We start from the raw sequence: 20,588 nt of genomic DNA, 5'->3' as shown, positions 1-20,588 counted from the left end.
CCATTTCCCTTGTGTGTGTGGCCCTACAAGGTCATTGGTCAGAGGTGCTCAAACCTGACAGTGTGTGTTAAGTGTTGATTATAGAAAGTGAGGATTCTGAGGAACCAGCAGTTGCAACTGTTGACAGAGTTCAGTGTGGTCTGGTGTTGATTTGATCTCAGTAGCATTGAGGGTGTTCCAAGAAATGTTGCTTGTCGCTTCTGCAATTCCGTTTTTCCTCACTGATCATCACCCCTGCATCACTGAAGGCTGTGAGAATGAGTTCAAGGTGTTATTCATGGCTTTGAGAGTCGGCAGAGAAAATTAAGATATGGTAGAGGTACATGTAACAATAGTTGTTGTGTTGTTGCTACAACACAATTGCGCTTGAAAAGCATTATGTCAATAAATTGTTGCTGCTTTTGAGCTGTGGTCTTTGGTCCATAGGACATGATAAGGATCTCAAACAGGCCAACGGACGTGATGATAGCAGTCTTGGTGACATTGTCTGTGTGCATGGGGATTTGATAATAGGCCTTATGTCAATCTATCAAACTAAACATGTTATCCCCGAAAGGGGAGAATGTGTGTGTCTTGGATGTTCAGCATGGTGAAGCTATCTTGGTGAAGCCATCTTGAGTAGTGTGAGTCCTGTAAGCACCACAACTGTTTTTCGTAGGGGCCAGCTTCATAGGAGAGGCCCAAGCACTGTCTGAAGGACAAATGATACTCGAGTGCAATAGTTTGTCTACCGCTACCTTAGCTGCATGGAAGAGAGCAGATACAAGATACCATACCTTGTGACAAATAGTGGACCTCAGGTCATATTGATGCAATGTGTCATACTGTTCCTGATAGCACACTGACAGAGCCTAACCTGGAAGGTTTCATGCGGGAGATTGGAATGCATTTTCTGAACTGGGCGGGATGACGAGCAAAGCATTGTACTAATCTGTGGTGTGTGTCATCACAGCAGGTCATGTGGTATGGTTTCATCTGGCCAGGACAAAGGGGTGTGGGCAAATATTGCGGCCATGTTTACATTGTCCAAGGTAGCATGTGAAAGGCATCAGAGCTGCTCACAGACATACAGCAAAAAGCCCTGGGATGGACTTGTGTGTTGCATTGTGGAATAAGGCAGCCTGGTTGGGATTGGTACAGAGATGAAATCTGTGGAAAGCATCAATGATGAAGTAAGTCCAATGGCAGTGTAATTTGCCTGTGAGTCCTATGATGTGTACTAGTGTAGTTAGCTGCATGGAGCTGCAAACCAAGGGCTTCAGAGTGTGGTTTGAACATCTGTGAGGGCTCTGTGCACACATCTGGACCTGTGTCAGTAAGGAAGTACATGTTTGTAAATTGATCATGAATACATAGACATTCTTCGGCGGATGTCAACATTATGGAGGAGAGGAAACCTGATGTTATGCCATAAGCCATCACGCCTACTGTGACCCACGTTTGTTGTTTGGGAGTGAGCAGGGCTGGCGGAAGTGTGAGCAGTGGTGCTAAACTGCAAGTGATATCAACAGTGGTGTGGCCACAAGGTGGTGGAACCAGCTGACATGGTATTGTCTGCTAACAGTGGGGTGCTGTGTGCATTCTGTGGTACAGCACTCGGTATGGGATCTGTGAGTCTGCTTTGTGTGAAATTGGGTGGTGCCAGGTTTGTTCAGCGTGTGTGCCAGCCAGTAGGGTGGCGGGAGCAGGACCACTCACACTGATACGCTGCCTGTGCTACATAACCATAAACAATCTGTCTGCTAAGGTGAGTTTCTTGTCCAACAATTTTCACCCCTCATGCGTGCTCACTGCTAACTGTTGGTGAGTTGGGAATTTGATGGTCTACAGCATCCAGAATGTTAAGTCTGGCGTCAAAGCAGGCTTCACCAGGGAATGTAGTCGGTGACACCAGTGAGAAGGAGACTCCCCCTGGAAAATTGTTCATAGATCACTTGGCATATATGTTGTTCTGGGGTGCGAGCAACCTGTTGTAGCAAGGCTGCCTCACAGCATCGTACTTGTTACTACTGCAAGGGATGAGTATGGTGTCACTAATTAGTTCAGAATATTTGGCAGTACGGCAGATCAGCACAACAAACTTCGAATTGTCCTCCATTACGCCCAAAAAAGAAAAGACACACACTACTTGATTGAGACGGAAAAGCAGATGTTTGGGTTGAGGTGTAGATTGGCACTGTGCTGTAGTCTGGTGACGTATGCCAAATAGTAGGGTGTGACCCGTGCCACCAACTGCTATGTGGTTGTAGCACCAAACATGGTGTTGACATTGCACAACTGTTGTGCTTGTGAAGAGATTGCATCAGATGACAACAATCGTGAAGCGGTAAGTGCAGAAGATGTGGTTGTGCAATATCTGTCTAAACGAATACTGAATGCAGAGTACCACTGAATCTTGCCAGAGTAGATTCGAAGTATAAGTTCACTAATAATGGCTTCGTTGATGCCCACTGCTGTATTATGCTCACCATGTCTTGCGAATCACATATGCACTAGCATCCTAGTCAGTTCTTCACACTGTCTGCTGTTGAAGATAATGAGAACACTGAACGATGATTATGAAAAAGGATCAGTAAAGCCGAGTGCGCCAGCTAACGAAACAGGTTTCATGTCCCATGGCTGCCTTTTTAATATACAATATGGCATCTGTGGACGAAATTTCACTATGTTCACAGTAGTCAGGGTCACCAATGTATAAAGTTTCCCTCGTATACGACAAGGGAACGCACCAATACCAGTAATACACTGTATGCGGTACTAGAACATTAAACAACACACTGTGTACACCTTGTAACATGTTCTAAAGTGAGCTACCTGTCCCAGTCACAGATAATTCCACGCTTAGCTAGTGACCATTTTTGTCACAGTGACCCCACAGATTTCTTTACGAAAAATGTAGCATAGCAATTAAAGCATCCAGTAGTTTATTTAGGTGAACCATGGATTCTTACACGCTACACTGGGAATAAACATTGCGAAGTGACCATGTATGAAGACTATTGACAAACAGGAGTGGCGGGTCAGCATTTCATTGTTGTAAATGCAGAATTTAATTTCGTGTTCTCTTCCTCACTGTGCCTGCAACAGGAAAACAACATGCTACGTACATGGAGATGTGGAGAGACAAATAAAAACAATACGGAGCGACAAAGAAATTCCAACTCCAGCTTATTCTATAATCTATGAATGATGGCTGTTCGCGCAGCTCGAGATTGCCGTACGCGCATACACGTGCTCCGACTAGAAAAAAGCGTGTTTACTGCAAATTATGATTCTCACTTGCCTGTGTGGAATTTGTTACTTATCTCTACCATCGACCATGACAACTCGCAAGAAATGGAATAAAAATTCACTAAATAACTCGCTACGGTGCGTTTAATGCTCACGTTGGCACCCACTTTCTCAGCAGAGATCTGAGAACAGTACTGAGCGCATATTGGCCACCTAGAAGGTGGCGTTGATATTGGTTGTCGGAGAATGCGTGACGTAGATGCGAGAACAGGCTTGACCCCAACTATAGTGAAAAAATCTTGCAAGGAAAGGTCCCCTTCCTAGTTCCGCCACACATTTTCGACTAAATTCTATAGAACTGGTCCGGAATCTTGGAAAGAGTAAGATCTGTAATTGTAATGCATAGAACATCTCGCTCACTAACCCGAAAAAAATAAAGGCAGGTGCTTCTGCTGTTAACAAATGTGTCACCTATCCTGAAGCAAGCCTTTCGACGTAAACCGTTACGTCAGCGATTCGCGCGTCAGCTTTGCTCCTTTTATATTCAAGTAGCTTTTCTGTTGGTTTCTCAAGGCAGAAGGAACCCACTTCCAGATCTTTCCACCAGATAAAAAAGTAAAGTGGGTACTGGGAATTGAACCCAGGACCTCGACATTACTAACCAAAATCTACAGTCGTTACACCACGACCTCGTCAAGAATAATTGAAGCATACGAAGAATAATATGGATCAAGACCGTCTCACACATAAAAATGATGTGTGATAAGTATTGGAGAAGAAATACTTTGACGAGCAAGGGAACTAAAAATATAACAAAATCACTCGGAATAGATTCAAGCAAAGCATCGGCAAAATAATTCGCGACGAATCAATATTCACAGCTATGAAAACTACATAACCAGAGAAGATAGGTTAACTGTGGTTTTGACGGGTACTGCCAGTGAAGACTCGTTAGCAGCTAAATTAAGGTATACTGTTACGTACTGTTTCTGTTGTCTTAAATGGGCACCTCTTTCTGTGGCGCATACAGACATGTAGCGTGTGGCAATACTCCAACTTCTCAAATCACTGAAGTGTAGGCTGTAATTATTAGAGATCAGAAATGCAGCGAATACCAGTCCGATCTCAGGGGTAGCATACGTTAGAAATCAAGTCGGCGCTTTTACATTAAGTGCTGTACTGGCCGTACAAATCTATTTTCAATTTAGTATGACGAGTAATGGTAACGCAGTAGTTGCTTCCTACTCGTCGACAGTGTTAAGGCCCCAGTAAACGATCAAACAATTTGTCAAATTTGGTCATGCTTGCCAAATATTTGACCGAATATGGTGGTGTTTGACTTGTTTGTCAATCATAGATCTTATGACGCGTTTGTGAGGAACTCCGATTGACGAAAAGTTTGACTAGATAGCGGGCGTTGTCTGTGTCTTTGTTTCACCGTATATATTTAGTGGAAATTTGATTTATTAGAATTTATGTCGTATCGTGAGTTTCCGCAACCGTGGAAACTACGATCAAGTACAAAATGGCACTGACAGTGACCAAAATTTGTAGAGGTATCGCAGCTTTTCCAGCCATGTATCACGCAAGAAGAGGTTATAGAATAAAATAAGCATTTTACGCAAACAGTAACATACAAGCGGGAGTGGATTGGATAATGTGGGGAGGGGACCAAACAGTAGGGTAATCGGTCATGGGAGTGGAATGAAAATATATCGAAATTTTACGGTTCTTCCACGGACGATGTGGGCTATATGTTCCCAAGTTGTATTTTAATGAACTCTCATTAGCGACCGAGTTGAAGAGAATAGATTTTCGTATGGTTGTGTCTTCTTTTTTCAATGTGAATGCTCAGTAACGCTAAACAAGTTAATAAGCGTTTCACTGTCCATCTGCAGAAAGTTGATGTAATCATCAGGTTCTGAGTGTAACATTTCCATTAATAGGTTTTCAGTTGTATATTTCTCTATTATTTTAAACCATTCGCTGGACCAACGTCGTATTTGCTTCTTTTGAACACTATGCCTGAGTCAATGTTGTTGTTGCGGTCTTCAGTCCGAGGGCTGGATTGATACAGCTCTCCGTGCTATGACTGTGGTGCTACTAGAAATGCTTTATCTGCATTTCTAGCCATTCCCCACTAGTGCCCAAACATAGCATACACGAAAATCGTTTGCTTCCAAAGCAAGGTTAAATTGATAAGCATTCTTGCTATATGTACAGGCTTGTTTTGACACATCCGCAGCTAGGTAAGAGCGAACTTGAGAGACAAGTTTGCCCTTCCAGGACGGCCTTAACAAGTTTTAAATGTTGCTTTGTCCATTCAAAGAAAGTTGATGTAATTATTGGGTTCTGAGAGTAATATTTCCTTTGGCAGATTTCCGTGGGTAAATCTCTCATTTTAATCATTCCCTGGACAAGGGTCATGTTTTCTTCTTCAAACACAGTGCCAAAATCAATGCCAGGACTGCTTTGTCTGTATTTGTGACCGTTCTCACTACTGTCAAAATACTCATGAACACTAACAGCGTCTGTTTGAGAAGCTAAACTGACAAACATTGATAGAACGTGGCTAGATAAGAGCGATTTTGTCAAGCACGTTGGATCATTTACGGGGCCTTTAGGCTAATCGTGACGTAGAACGGAAGTTGAGTGCACGATCTTACCGTTTTAAAGTAGCGCTGGTGGAACGAAAATGACCTATTGTAGGAATCAGATGGTCTCCAACGAAGCTGCGTTTTGTGAGACTGTGGAAGATGCGAGACGAAAAGTAAGGATGCAGAGTATAGGCCTACAGCTGCAAATGTTATCCAGAGGAGGAAGAGTGGTCTGAAAAGAGAACCATGTTATACTCCTCACTTCAGATGAAAAACGTACATGGACCGTCCAATGCAAACAAAATGGGTGTATTGTTTATTCCACTTCCACCACGAGAAAATGTATGTGGTCTGTTAAATGAGAAAAGAGCATTAGAGAAACGTCACTGTGAAATCCTTGTGAGCAGAAAGCGAACTTTAATGTGCATTGGTTATATGTATAGGTATGGCTTATAAATAATGTCGCCCAGTCACGAGATTATCAATCAAAACTTGTTTCTGTCCATTAGTCAGTTTCACACATTCAATCGTGGACTGCTGAAGGTCTAGTTCCTATTGTTATTTCGATCTAAATATGACTCAAGCTCTGAAAATTACTACAAATTTAAATAAATACCGCTTGTATCTGTTCATAGCTGTGCTGGAGTTACAGTCCCGAGTCACAGCAAAATAAGGTCAGGAAACAAGCAGCTAAATCACAATTTGAAGTGAGACGTCTTGCCTCTTCAAACATGCCCAGGAGACTGACTCCAGTTAGCAGGAGAAGATGGCAGTCCTCTGTTATTGACAGTACCGGCAAGGGCTCCCATAGGATAGTTTGTAGGGGGGCCTAGACCTGTGAGTATGCAGTATTTTTAATATTTTGGAAGATGAATGACAACTTGTAAGTAGCCATATAAAAAAAGTTTCAGTTCTGACTCTTAAAAACCTGCACAATAACGAATTATAAGTCATTTCTTGAAAGAAAAACACCCGATTACACTATATGTTTTCCTTTCACCGGGATCTAGCCGTTTGGAGGGGGTGGGTTGCGGGAGGGGCACGGCTTCCCCATGCCCACAGGTATGGCCACCCTTGAATACTGGGGTTTTCCCTTAATTGCGATGAGCAACTGGTAAGATCATTCACCTGTCTTATGAACAGCTTTCTATTTTTACGTGCTACTGGTATCATAAAACTTAAGAGATACCACAAGATGTTCGCTGTTGTGTTGATTAAAATGATATTTTATAATAAATTTTTGGGTGGATAGTTCATCCGCAGTTGTAATTAAAGTCAAAGCAATTTTCACACAGTAATTGTGCCTTGAAAATGTACAGCATACATATGAGAGCATGCCGATAAGTAATGCCTCCAGAGTTTTTATGTGAAAACTCTTAAAGCTTTTAAAAGAACACAAATGTTTTTAACAGTCTACATCTTTATTCTTCATGTCTACATATCTATTTCAATACATAGTCACCCTGATGATGAACATATTTTTCCCAATGAGAGATCAATTTGTTGGCACCGTCACTGGAGAATGTTTGACTTTGTTGGTGGAGCCCGACCTGCCCTCTGCTTGCAGTGCTTCATCATTGTCAAAATGAAGTCCTTGTAAGTGTTCTTTAAGTTTTGGAAACAGATTAAAGTCGGATGAGGCCAAGCGTTGAAGGTATGGAGGATGATCGATGACAGTGAAACGAAGGCATTAGATCGTTAAAGATGTCTCATCACACATGTGTGGTCTGGGATTGCCTTGCAGAAGGAGAGGGTGCTCAAGATGTGCATGAACTCTTCAAATTCGATACTTGATTACAGAGTGCTGTCTGTGACACACTGACGGTTATGTTGCACATTCCATGTTACATGCTGCAGTTTGGAGCCCTTTGGTGGCAGATAGCTGGAGCAATGTGGTTGTGGCAGACACACGTCTATCTGATAGGCTACTCAGCATCTGGACATGACACCATGAGTGGCATTAGCAGTTGGCGCAAAGGCTATCATTGTGGTACACATTTTTTCAAATGGAGCACAAATTACTAAACATACAAAAGAGCATGGCACACCAAATTAGAGAGTTCAGTGAGACAATTATTTTGATATAAATGGACTATGAAAGTGAAGTGCCAGTTTTTAATTAGTTAATGAGTGGAAAAGAACCAGCAACAACTTTTTATTGTAACTGTAACAAGATTTATACTATACTAATACCATTACAGGTTTCTTTTATACTCATTAACTAACTAAATACTTCACTTCTTGAGTGACCTATATAACAAAGTAATCATTTCATTGAACTCTTTAATTTGGTGTGTCATGCCTTCTGGTGTATACATGAAGAAAAAAGTTATAGAACATTAACAACTTCTGTTTTATCTGAAAACCTTTCAGAGTTTTCACATATAAAGTTCAGAGACATTATTGTTCAGCATTCCCTCATACAAGTGGTACATCATCCTTATAGAAAATGAGCTGATCTTTCTGCTGTTGTCATTGAAATTTGTGTAGCTGTGATGGAAATTAAATTACAGGCGAAACTATGGAAAAAAACCTAATTAGTTAATCAATAAATGTGTTCATATGTATGATGAAACAGAAACAAAATGTGTGTAGGTACACCATATGGTAGATATAAACTGTGTAAAGATGTATGATGTTATTGCATTTAAAAATGATAGACCTTGTTAATTAAGCAGTGTATATGAAGATTAACATTATGAAAAGAATAAGTTGTTACTCACTGTATACTGGAGATATTGAGTTGCAGATAGGCACAACAAATATACTGTCAGACAAGTAAGCTTTCAGCCAAAAAGGCCTTCATATGAATGAGACAACATACACATGCAAACCCTTGCAAACACAACTCAGATACCCAAGACCACAGTCTCCGACTGCTGAGGCCAAACTGCCAGCAGCAGCGCATAATGGGAGAAGCAATTTGGGTGGTGGGGCTAAGGAGTATGGGGTGAGGAGGGGGAGGGATAGCAGAGTAGGGGTGGGGGACGATAAAATGCTGCTTGAGGGAGCATGCAGTAATGAGGTGGAGAGAGGGTAGGGCAGCTTGGCGCAGTTGGGAGGCTACAAAGATGGCGGCGGATAGGGAGAAGGGCAGCAGAGAAGGAAAGAAGTAAAAAGACTGGCTGTGTTGGTGGAATAGAGGGCTGCGCAATGATGGAGTGAGAACAGGGAAAGCAATAGGTGAGTGTACGACAATGACTAATGAAGGTTGAGGCCAGGAAGGTTGCTGGAACAAATGATGTATTACAGGGATAGTACCCACCTGCACAATTCAGAAAAGCCGGTGTTGGTAGTGAGGATCCAGATGGCAAAGGCCGTGGAGCAGTGATTAAAATAATGATTGTTGTGTTGGGCAATGTGCTCAGCAATTGGGAGGTCCAACTGTTTCTTGGTCACAGTTTGTCAATGGCCATTCGTGTGGGCAGACAGCCTGTTGGTTGTAATGCCAATGTAAATCACAGCACAATGGTTGCTGGTTAGCTTGTAAGTCACATGACTGGATTCAAGGTAGCCCTGTTCTTGATGTGATAGATGATGCTAGTGACCGTACCAGAGTAGTGGTGGTGGGAGGATGTATGGGACAGGTCTTGCATCTAGGTGTGTTACAGGAACATGAGACATGAGGCATGGGATTGGGAGCAGGGATTGTGTAAGGATGGATGATGATATTGTGTAGGTTTGGTTGGCAGTGGAAAACCACTGTGGGAAGGGTGGGAGCGATAAGGAGTGGGACATTCCTCATTACAGAGCATGATGAGAGGTAGTCAAACCCATGGCAGAAAATGTGACTGAGTTGCTCCAGTCCTGGGTTGTACTGAGTCACAAGAGGAAAGTTTGGGAAGGTAATAATGATCTGTGAAGGCCTCAAAGAGACTCTTGGCATATTTGGAGAGGGATCACTTGTCACTGCAGACATGGTGGCCATGGGTTGCTAATCTGTGTAGAGGGGGTTTCTTGATATGGAATGCATAGCAGCTGTCAAAGTGGAGGTGTTTCTGATGGTTGGCAGCTTTGATATGGATGGAGGTACCTTTGAGGTGAATCTCCACATCAAGAAAGCTGACTCATTGGGTTGAGGAGGAACAGGTGAAATGAATGGGGGAGAAGGTGTTGAGGCTCTGGAGGAATGTGGATAGGGTTTTCTCTCACTCAATTCAGATCATGAACATGTCATCAATGAATATGACCAGGCGAGGGGTTTGGGATTCTATGTGGTTAGAAAGGATTCTTCTGTATGGCCCATAAATAGTTTGGCAGAGTATGGTGCCATTAGGGTGCCCATTGCCATACCCCAGATTTGTTTGTAGGTGATGCCTTCAAAGGAGAAGTAAGTGTGGGTGAGGATACAGTTGGGAATGGTGATCAGGAAGGAGGCTGTAGGTTTGAAATTCATCAGGTGTTGGAGAAAGTTGTGTTCAATAGTGGCAAGGCCATAGGCATTAGGAAAGTTAGTGTAAAGGGAGGTGGCATCAGTAGTGATGAGCAGGGCACTGGGTGGTAAAGGAAAGGGACCCTGCAGAGTCAGTGGAGGAAATGGTTGCTATCTTCTGTGTAAGAGGGTAAGTTACAGAAAGCAGAGGTTCTCTCAGTGAGGGCACAGTAACTGGCCAACACCTTCTGCCCCATTCACTTCATCTGGTCCACCCCTACCCAACAAGTCATGTTCCTTGATATTGATATCCAGCTCAAAGATGGCTGCATCAGTTTCATCGTCCATGTCAAATCTACCAACCACCAGGAATACATTTACTTTGACAGCTGCCACCCATACCATCCCAAGAAGTCCCTTGCTTACAGCCTAGCCACCTGTAGCTGTTGTATCTGTAGTGACGAGCAGTCCCCCTTGAAACATACCAAGAGTCTCTCTAAGGCCTTCACAAATTGTAATTGCCCTCCCAACCTCGTAGAGAAACAGATCTTCCATGCCTTATCTCTCCAGTCATCCTCCACCCCTCAAATTCACATTGTCCAGCCACAGAGGAGCATTCCCCTTGTGACTCAGTACCACCCAGGACTGGTGCAACTGAATCTCAAGGTTTTGATACCTCTTGTCATGCCCTGAAATGAGAAATGTCCCATCCACTATCTTTCCCACCCCTCCCACAGTGGTTTTCTGCTGCCCACAGAACCTACACAATATCTTTGCACATCCCTACACAATCCCTGTTCCCGACCTCTTGTCTCATGGCTTATGTCTCTGTAACAGACACAGATGAAAGACCAGTCCCATACATCCTCCCACCACCACCTACTCCATTCCGGTCACAACCATCACCTATCCCATCAAAGGCAGGGCTACCATGTGAAATCAGTCACATGATCTACAAGCTAAGGTGCAACCACTGTGTTGCATTCTATGTGGGCTTAACAGCCAACAAGCTGTCTGTCTTCACGAACACACCCACAGTCTTCTTACTTCTCTCCTTTTCTGCTGTGCTTTCTTCCCTCCACCCCCCTCTCCCTCCATCCGCCCTCAGTTTAACCTCCCTAGCTGCTGTACCTTCTTTCCACCTCATCCCTGCATGCTCCCACAAGCAGCACTTTACTGTCCCCCACCTCACCCTGCCTTCCTCTCCCTCCTCACCCCAGCCTCCTCTTTACCCCCACCACCCAAATTGCTTCTCCTGTCACGTTCTGCCGCTAGCAGTCTGGCCCTGGCAGCTAGAGACCCTGGTCATGTGTATATAAGTTGCATTTGCAAGTGTGTGCATATGTATGTTGTCTAATTTGGATGAAGTCCCTTTTGGCCGAAAGCCTATTGTTTGACGGAATTTTTGTCTTCCCTATCTGTGACTCAGCATCTCTGCTATATGGTGAGTAGTAATCCATCCTTTTCATAATACTGTCATCATTCCTTGTTGTATTTTCCAGTGTTTGATTTTGCCTAATGGATTTTATTCCAGCCTGATACCACTACTGTTTTCAGTTTTCTTTTTTTTTCTTTTTCCATCGGCCCGTCCCTCAGGTTCATCTTATTTCCCCGTACTTCATCCATTCTGCTCTGCTCCTGATTTTACCTATGTATTTTGGTGTATTTTCTCGAATTTTTTCGCATGTATTTCTACGTTATATACGTATTTTTTTGCATTTTTATCCTCCACCGTGGATCCTTGCTCCTTCCATTTGCACCAGTACAGAGATGTTTCCTTATCCCCAGCCAAAACCCAGTCCATGTACTATTCCTGCATTGTTGCTTGGCTCTTGAAATCCCCCAAAATGGCCTTATCACTAAATTACCCCTTTCCAGCTGTAGCTCCTCCTTTCACAATGACCTCCATCTGTTAAGATTCTGCCAGTCCTTAACCCTCAGCAACATAGTCCTGCAAAAGCATGTCAATCAGGCCAAAACCTCATTACAATACCTCCTCTCCATCCATAAAATTCTGCTGCTATGTAATCCCTAATTCCTGGATCCTCTATCACACATGGAAACACTTGCTCTCCAGAAACTAGAGCACCATGCACAACACCATGTCAAAAAACTCTCTAACCTGTTCACCTTCTACTCCCACATTGGACTATCACTATCCACCATCTCTACAACAACCTCTAAACCCTTTTGGCCGAAAGCCTATTGTTTGACAGAATTTTTGTCTTCCCTATCTGTGACTCAGCATCTCTGCTATATGGTGAGTAGTAATCCATCCTTTTCATAATACTGTCATCATTCCTTGTTGTATTTTCCAGTGTTTGATTTTGCCTAATGGATTTTATTCCATCCTTATACCACTACTGTTTTCAGTTTTCTTTTTTTTTCTTTTTTTTTTCTTTTTCCATCGGCCCGTCCCTCAGGTTCATCTTATTTCCCCGTACTTCATCCATTCTGCTCTGCTCCTGATTTTACCTATGTATTTTGGTGTATTTTCTCGAATTTTTTCGCATGTATTTCTACGTTATATACGTATTTTTTTGCATTTTTATCCTCCACCGTGGATCCTTGCTCCTTCCATCTGCACCAGTACAGAGATGTTTCCTTATCCCCAGCCAAAACCCAGTCCATGTACTATTCCTGCATTGTTGCTTGGCTCTTGAAATCCCCCAAAATGGCCTTATCACTAAATTACCCCTTTCCAGCTGTAGCTCCTCCTTTCACAATGACCTCCATCTGTTAAGATTCTGCCAGTCCTTAACCCTCAGCAACATAGTCCTGCAAAAGCATGTCAATCAGGCCAAAACCTCATTACAATACCTCCTCTCCATCCATAAAATTCTGCTGCTATGTAATCCCTAATTCCTGGATCCTCTATCACACATGGAAACACTTGCTCTCCAGAAACTAGAGCACCATGCACAACACCATGTCAAAAAACTCTCTAACCTGTTCACCTTCTACTCCCACATTGGACTATCACTATCCACCATCTCTACAACAACCTCTAAACCTGCCCACATCCCGCCAAAACTGACAAATCCTGCCTTGCAAACGTACTATAGTTATCCCACCCTCAAAAACTGCCTCCATACAGAATCCAGAGTCTAAGCAGACCAAGAACACAGTCATGAACCTTTCCTTCAAAAGCCTTAGCCCACAGAAGTATCAGTCCATTCCAAAGGCCTCACATTTTGTCCCACTCCCAAATTCAATCAAGCTGAACTTGTTGAAGACCTTCTCTCCTTCTCCTGATCAGTGCAATGGAAACACCAATGCTACCAAACAGACTCAACCACAGTCCAATGTTGAACCCTGCGCAACTCAGCTCACCCCTCTATCCATACAAGATCCACTCCCGCTGCCCCCAAATTACTCCTGTTGACTTTCCAGAGTTTCTTAACCTCGAACCTGGTCTCACCATCATTCCTCAAATCTCTCAACATGCAGGCTAACCTTACATTCACAGAAAGAACCACAGTCCACCACCTAAAGAGGCTTATAAACGTACCTGCTGACAGAGGCTCCACAACTGTTGTTTTGAACCACAAGGATTACCTCGCAGAAGGACTCTACCAGCTCCCAGATTCATCCACCTACAAATCCTGTCACAGTAATCCCACTTCAGAAATCCAGCAGGAACTCCAGTCTCTTCTCAAATCCTTAGGCCCATCCTAGAACCTCTCCCTAGAGTCCATCTCTCCCCTCACCCCTACCACTCTCTCCACTCCTACTATCTATATGCTTCCTAAGTCCACAAACGCAATCACCCACGATGCCCCATTGTGGCTGGTTACTTGCCTTCACCGAGAAAATTTCTGCTTTCATAGAGCAACAGCTTCAGCCTTTCATCTGCAAAAGATACCAACCATTTCCTCCACTGACTCTGCACAGTTCCTGTTCCTTTATGACTTGGTGCTCTGCGTGTCACTGTTGATGCCACCTTCCTTTGGACTAACATTCCTAAAGACCATGGCTTTGGCACTATCGAACACTACCTTTCCCAATACCTGATAAATTCCAAACCTACCACCTCTTTCCTGGTTACTATGACCAACTGTATCCTCACCCACAAGTACTTCTCCTTTGAAGGCATCACCTACAAACAAATCCAGGTTACGGCAGTGGGCACCCATATGGCATCACCCTGTGGCAACCTATTCATGGGCCATCTAGAGGAATCATTCCCAACCGCCCAGAATCCGTAACTCCTCACCTGGTTCAGATTCATTGATGACATCTTTGCAATCTGGATCAAGGATGAGGACATTCTATCTGCATTCCTCCACAATCTCAACAACCTTCATAAATATATATATACATAAACACACGTACATACACAGACACATACATTCTCACATATATACATTCACCCTCCCTCCCTCCCCCTTTCTCTCTCTTTCTCTCTTCATAATTCAGAAAAACTGGTGTTTGAGGGAAGAATCGAGATGGCAAGCATTGTGAAGCAGCCATTGGATTCAAGCATGTTGTGCCATTGGATGGTCAACTTTGTTCTTGGACACAATTTGCCTGTGGCCATTTGTTCTGACGGACAGCTGGCTGGTTGTCATGCTGACACAAAAAGCTGTACAGTGACTGCAGCAGGGATGCTCCTTTCACAGGTGGCTCTGCCTCTGATGGGATAGGAAAAGCCTGTGACCAGACTGGAGTAGAAAGTGTTGGGAGAGTGAACTGTGCACATGTACCTCGGTCTTCCAGAAGTGTATGATCCCTGTGGCACGGGGTTGGGAATGGGAGTGGTATGCGGATGGACCAGAAAATTGTGTAGGTTGGATAGGCAGTGGAATACCACTTTAGGAGGGGTGGGAAAGATCTTGGGTAGGATGTGCCTATTTGTGCGCCTGTCTATGACTCAGTTATATGATGATTTTTGCCTTTACTTCTGCCATTATTTGTTTTCGCCTGAGGGTTCCTATAATGTTTTTAATGTTATAATCTTCAGCATGACTATGTTAGTTTTTCAACTAACTTGTATTTGTAAGGAAATTTAACTTTTAATCCAAAATGACATTTACATACTAAATGGAGAGTTATAATATTGCTAGGTAAGTGGAATATGCAACACCCCTTAAGCCTCGAGTGGGCAAACATATGTATAAAGGACGTCAACTGCAAATGAAATTGCTTTGCACTGTTCCATTGTTGTTTCACAATTATGAGCCCATACCTATTCCTTCAACATTGTTTCAGCTAACAAAGTGATAAACTGAGTCGTCATACATGGAGGTGGTCAGCAGTAATATAAAGAAAAGTAGGCTAGATGAGAAAAAATTTATGTTGTGTGCAAAAAAATGACCCAGAATACAAGCTAGCGGCACAAGCCCACAATAAGGCAATTGTCTATAAGATAATTGGTAATCAAATAAGTAGTTGACTGGCTTCTGATACAACTGTGCTGTTTAATGTTTTGAATGGGCCGTTACTGTGGGGAACATCTGTCCTTGGCAACAGAATGGTATAAATGAAAGTTTGTTTCATTACTGTTTAGTTAAACAGTGCTTTATCTCATATTGTATTAGTTTATTTTATCATTGTTTAGTTAAACTAAGATTAAATGGTAATTTTGCTTATACATGTTTACCTTGGTAACATAAAGACAGCTATTCTTTACATGTGTACAATATATGCTGTGCACCTACTAATGTTATGAAAAATGGCATGCTTGCTCAATGGCTGAACTTCTCTATAATGTGGCTGATTGGGTAAGAGTTATGTTATAATGTACTGAATTTAGACAGTGTAGAAAATTTCTAATTTGTCTCTTTGTGTGACCAAATTGTAAATAGAAAAAGGGCAACCTGTCTTCCAAATGACTGATTTCATTGCTTCATTTTTAAAATGCTCCATCTGCTTGTTATGTCATGGATAAGATGTTACTCTATTGGTCTTTTTATAAAGTAGCATTCACCATCAAAGAGAAAATAGACATGGCTAAGAACATGCCTAAAGAGGTCTGTCGTGAATTGTTTTAATGATTAGCTTTACAGATTCATCTGGTGTGCCAGGCAATTAGGACCATATCAAATGTTGGTGTATCAGTGTCATGAAGGTAAATTGACTAAGCCACAGTAGAAACACCTGTGAGCTATGGATATGGGGTTTGGATTGGGAACATACATAATGAGAATGTCCTTCAAGTACTTTGAAAGACCATATGTGGAGCCCCAACGTTGCTGATTATGGTACAAAGGAGTACACATTCTTTATGAGTTTGAAAATACCTATGTGTTCTTTGAGGTATAAGTCCTTAAAGACATAACTTCCAGGTTGCCTCTTTCAGCAGATCAGGCACCTGAAAAACTGTCAACATTCTCTTAAAGACATTCTTAGTGAGATCTTACTTTGATGTGCCTTTGATAGGGTTGGTTATAAAGTTTTTCATCTTTTCCATGTAGAGCTCTTTTGGTAGCAATATGGGCTCATAGCACTGGTTTTCTGGAGGAATTATCATACATTGTCTTTCCTCAAATCTCTCAAGGCTGCATCCTCTGTTTCTTGAGATGCTGCTCTTTGTCAGTTAAGCATACATGTATGAGTTTTTTAGCTGCTTTAGGAGAATGTCTAGCCACAGCTCATGTGATTTTATTGCTGGGAACTGACAGGGAGTTGGTATGTGGTTCTTCGGTGGCTAAGTTGATGACCATCCCTGCATGATTCTTTGAGTTGCCTGGTGGCCAGTATTCAAGAGATTTTTATGCTGTGGCTGTATTCCTGATGGACTTAGCTCTAGACCATGCAGTGCTGTCCACCCACTCCCATGCACAGGGACTGAGTCTGCTGGCCAGGGTGCTTAATTCTGTCTGCTGTTTGTGTTTTAATGTGTGTTTCCGATGCAAAGATTGGTATATGGTACAACTTGTTTACCACAGCACATCAGGAGAAAGGAGAGAGTATTAAGCAGTCATTATTTCTTGTGGTGTAATTCATCAAGTTTTTTCAGGATGTAGCACATCTCCTTTACACAGTTGTAGCAGGTGTGAGTCTTCAGTTTTTCTCACATTATATCATGAATATTAATAGCAATGAAGTTCTGAATTCTAAGTGGAATGTATATTGCAAACGTAGGTTGGACACTCATGACATTAGTTTCAAAGCTGTCATAAATGGTCAGCATATGCTTCTTGTGGAATTGCTTGAAGCTCTTTGGCCAATTGTTGTTGGATATCTACAATGTCTGCGAGGTGTAAGCTTTTCAGGGCTAATTTAAGGTGAAGAAACAAAAACAAGTCTGCTGATGCCAAATCTGGAGAATAAGGAGGTTGTACAAGAACAGTCACATTGAGTGAGAAAGTAGACCACATGGATTGCACTGTGGGAATGAGTGTTTCCGTGGAGGAAATTCCACTGTACACTCCTGCTCAGATCCTGTCAAAACTACCAGATGCATTGCAACAGCCATTTAAAAAATCCCTCATAAGCTTCTGTGTTGATAGTTTGACTCCCAGGTAGAAATTCATGATGGATCAAGCCCTTTTCTCTCAAAAAATGTGATCAACATCATCTTAACGTTGGATTTTATCAGTCGACCTATTTTTTGGGGGCAGGGAAGATGGTGATCACCATGCAATTGGCTGTTGCTTGGTCTCCAAATTGTATTGGTTGCATCAGGTCTCATCTCCTATAATGATGATATTTGTAAACTGTGGATTATAGTCATGCATGTTGATGAAATCTCCAGATGTTTCCATTTGGGTTTGTTTCAGCTCATCTGTCAGCATGTGTGGTACAAACTGGGCACAAATATTCCACCTTTTTAGATCTTCCTGAACAATAGTGCTTGCACTGTATTTCCTTATCTTCAATTCTTCTGCTATCATTCTCAAAGATTGCTGCCCATCATCAACAAACATCCATCAAGTCTGTTCAATGCTGTCTGAGATTGTGCTTGTTGATTGTTGACCCAAATGTGGCTCATCTTCGACAACTTCTTTTCCATATCTAAAGTGTATAAACCACTCAGACACACACTTCTGCTCAAAGCATCGACACTGTACACTTGCACTAATATTTCATGAGTCTCCATCACCATTTTCCTTAACTTGAACCCAAAATCTGTGTCAATGTGTTGCTCCATTTTGCACTCCATTTTTCAGTGACCTTAGTAATTACAATGACTCTATTAGTAACGAAGCTACTGCTTTGCTTTGGTGATTTGCACACTTGCTGACATAGCTCTCAATGGGTGCCTCATCTTAACAACTGCATTTTTTAACATATGGGACCATTCACCAAAGTTTTCAGACACATCTTGTTTAATGCCTAGTGAGGTTAGTATGGAGCTCAAATGTGAAATAATTTTGTTGAAGACAAGTTTTGAAGGTGGATTAAAAAATGATAATTGAATGCTTTTATAGATCACCTCTAACATTGTTTCATTTACCTGTTCTAATACCTTTTGGTTATGACCAAATTTTAGCACTAGTCTTCTACCTTAGTGTATCTAAATTTGGACAAAGTGAAGAAGGAGTAGCTGAATTAACTGTACTTTGCTTTACGATGTCAAAGTTTTGACAGTAATCGCCCAGGCTGCTGCTTCTTCTTCATGTGCAAACTTGTAACATGGGTCTGGTAGCAGGTTTATGTTTGACATTTGCCTTTAAATAAATAGTCTTGGCCATGATGTCATTTTCCACCAGATGGTTTAATTCCAGATTATGATACACTTTTGCAATTGATTAGGATATTCACATATATTAATGATGGCAACAGTTTTTAGTGTGATCATCAACACTTTAGCATCCCTGACAACCAACTGCGTCATCTGCACCATTATGTCAAAGACCTCGTAAAACCCCCTGGTTCAGGCTGGAGTAGTTATTCTGGTTTTAGTTTACACACTTTTGAAGCAGGTTAATACCATTACAAAAACTAGAAAAATGTGAAACACACAGATTGAGAATAAAGCTCACAGTAACTATCGATATTTATTTATGGCAATATGATGCTTATATCATGTTGACAATGGTCTACTTAATTTGATTTCAGCATCTTTTTCCATTCTGATTGTCAAACAGGTGTTTTGCAGTTTTGTGCTTTACTACGAATAGGTTACATCTGTTTTATGTTCTGTATAAGAATTTACAAGTAATAAAAGAAATTCTGTTGTGAACAATTTTGTGAACCACCTATGCTTTCGAATTCAAAATTACAATGCAATTTTCATATTTCAGATCTGGCTGTTTTCTGGTTGGGATAGAACTGACCAAAACTAGGAAGCATTTCAGTGTCTCTGTCTCCTAAGTTTTCAGATGAGACATAAAGTTCCAAAGGTAATTTAATCAATAATGTAACATTTAACACAGTTTGTAACTTTTATCTTTTGTTTTGTTATGGAAATTAACATGGCTATTCCCATGATTTATTGCTCAGAGGTTTGTTTACATGTAATGTGCATTGTGTCTGTTACAGAATTTATGTTTCTCAATAATTGTTTAGTTGCAAGTTTGGTTGTAAGCCTTCATTGAAGATATTTTTTGATAATCTGTAAAATCCATGTTATAGTTCTTGTATATAGAATTTATAGGGTGCTTACATATGTTACCTTTCAAAATATTGTGTAAAGGGTACTGTATCCATACTGGTATACAACTCCCTTGGGGAGAATAGTGGCATAACATTTCAGGGAAAACCTGAAGAAGCTTGGGTATACATTTTCTGGTCATTTTATAGTATTAGGGTAAGATTTTAAACTTGCCAGTGTAGACTGGGAGACTTGAGTGATTATGGCAGATAGTAGGGACAAGGAATCGCGAACTTGTTCTCAACCTTCATCTGTTGATTCGCTTCAGCAGTTATTCAGAGAACTGACTCATTAGGGTAACATCTCAGATATCTTCATTACAAAAGGTTTGAAATATTTGACTCAGTTAGTGTAGAGCACAGAACCATTAATCATAAGGCCATTATATCATCACTGGCTACATGTGTGTCTTTATGAATGGAAAGAAAAATTGGATGATATTATGCTTAGTAAGTGCAACAAGAATCAGATTGAAAACCGCTAGAGCAGTCAACATTAAGCATACATCTGTGAGTGAGGCTGAAAAAGTTGAGTGTAAATGAACGAATTTCAAGATTGTTGTATGATGCACTTTAGACAATGGAAAATCCAGGATAGAATGTAACAATATTATGAGAAGGAAAGTTGCTACTCACCATATAGCAGAGAGGCTGAATTACAGATAGGCACAACAAAAGGACTCTCACAATTAAAGCTTTCAGCCATTAAGGCCTTAGTCAACAATAGACACGCACACTCATGCAAATGCAGTGTGGTTTCAGTTATCTGAGACTACAGCTGTGTGTGTTAGTTGCATTTGTGTGTGTGTGTTTGTGTGTGTGTGTGTGTGTGTGTGTGTGTGTGTGTG

The 20,588-nt window shown here is 41.7% G+C and overlaps 1 protein-coding gene across 1 annotated transcript in view; it reads left to right on the top strand.

The window, feature by feature from the left end:
• Positions 1 to 6,586: 6,586 nt before the first annotated feature.
• Positions 6,587 to 20,588, top strand: part of LOC124775604 — an 87,572-nt gene continuing 73,570 nt past the window's right edge. The window contains exons 1-2 of the mRNA XM_047250435.1: positions 6,587 to 6,665; positions 19,392 to 19,490. The gene's annotated coding sequence lies outside the window, so the exon portion shown is untranslated. The remainder of the gene's footprint in view (positions 6,666 to 19,391; positions 19,491 to 20,588) is intronic.

Source organism: Schistocerca piceifrons, chromosome 2, assembly GCF_021461385.2.
Source record: "Schistocerca piceifrons isolate TAMUIC-IGC-003096 chromosome 2, iqSchPice1.1, whole genome shotgun sequence".
NCBI lineage: Eukaryota > Metazoa > Arthropoda > Insecta > Orthoptera > Acrididae > Schistocerca > Schistocerca piceifrons.
The sequence above is the reverse complement of the archived record's forward strand: the minus strand, read 5'-3'. Positions and strand labels throughout refer to the sequence as shown.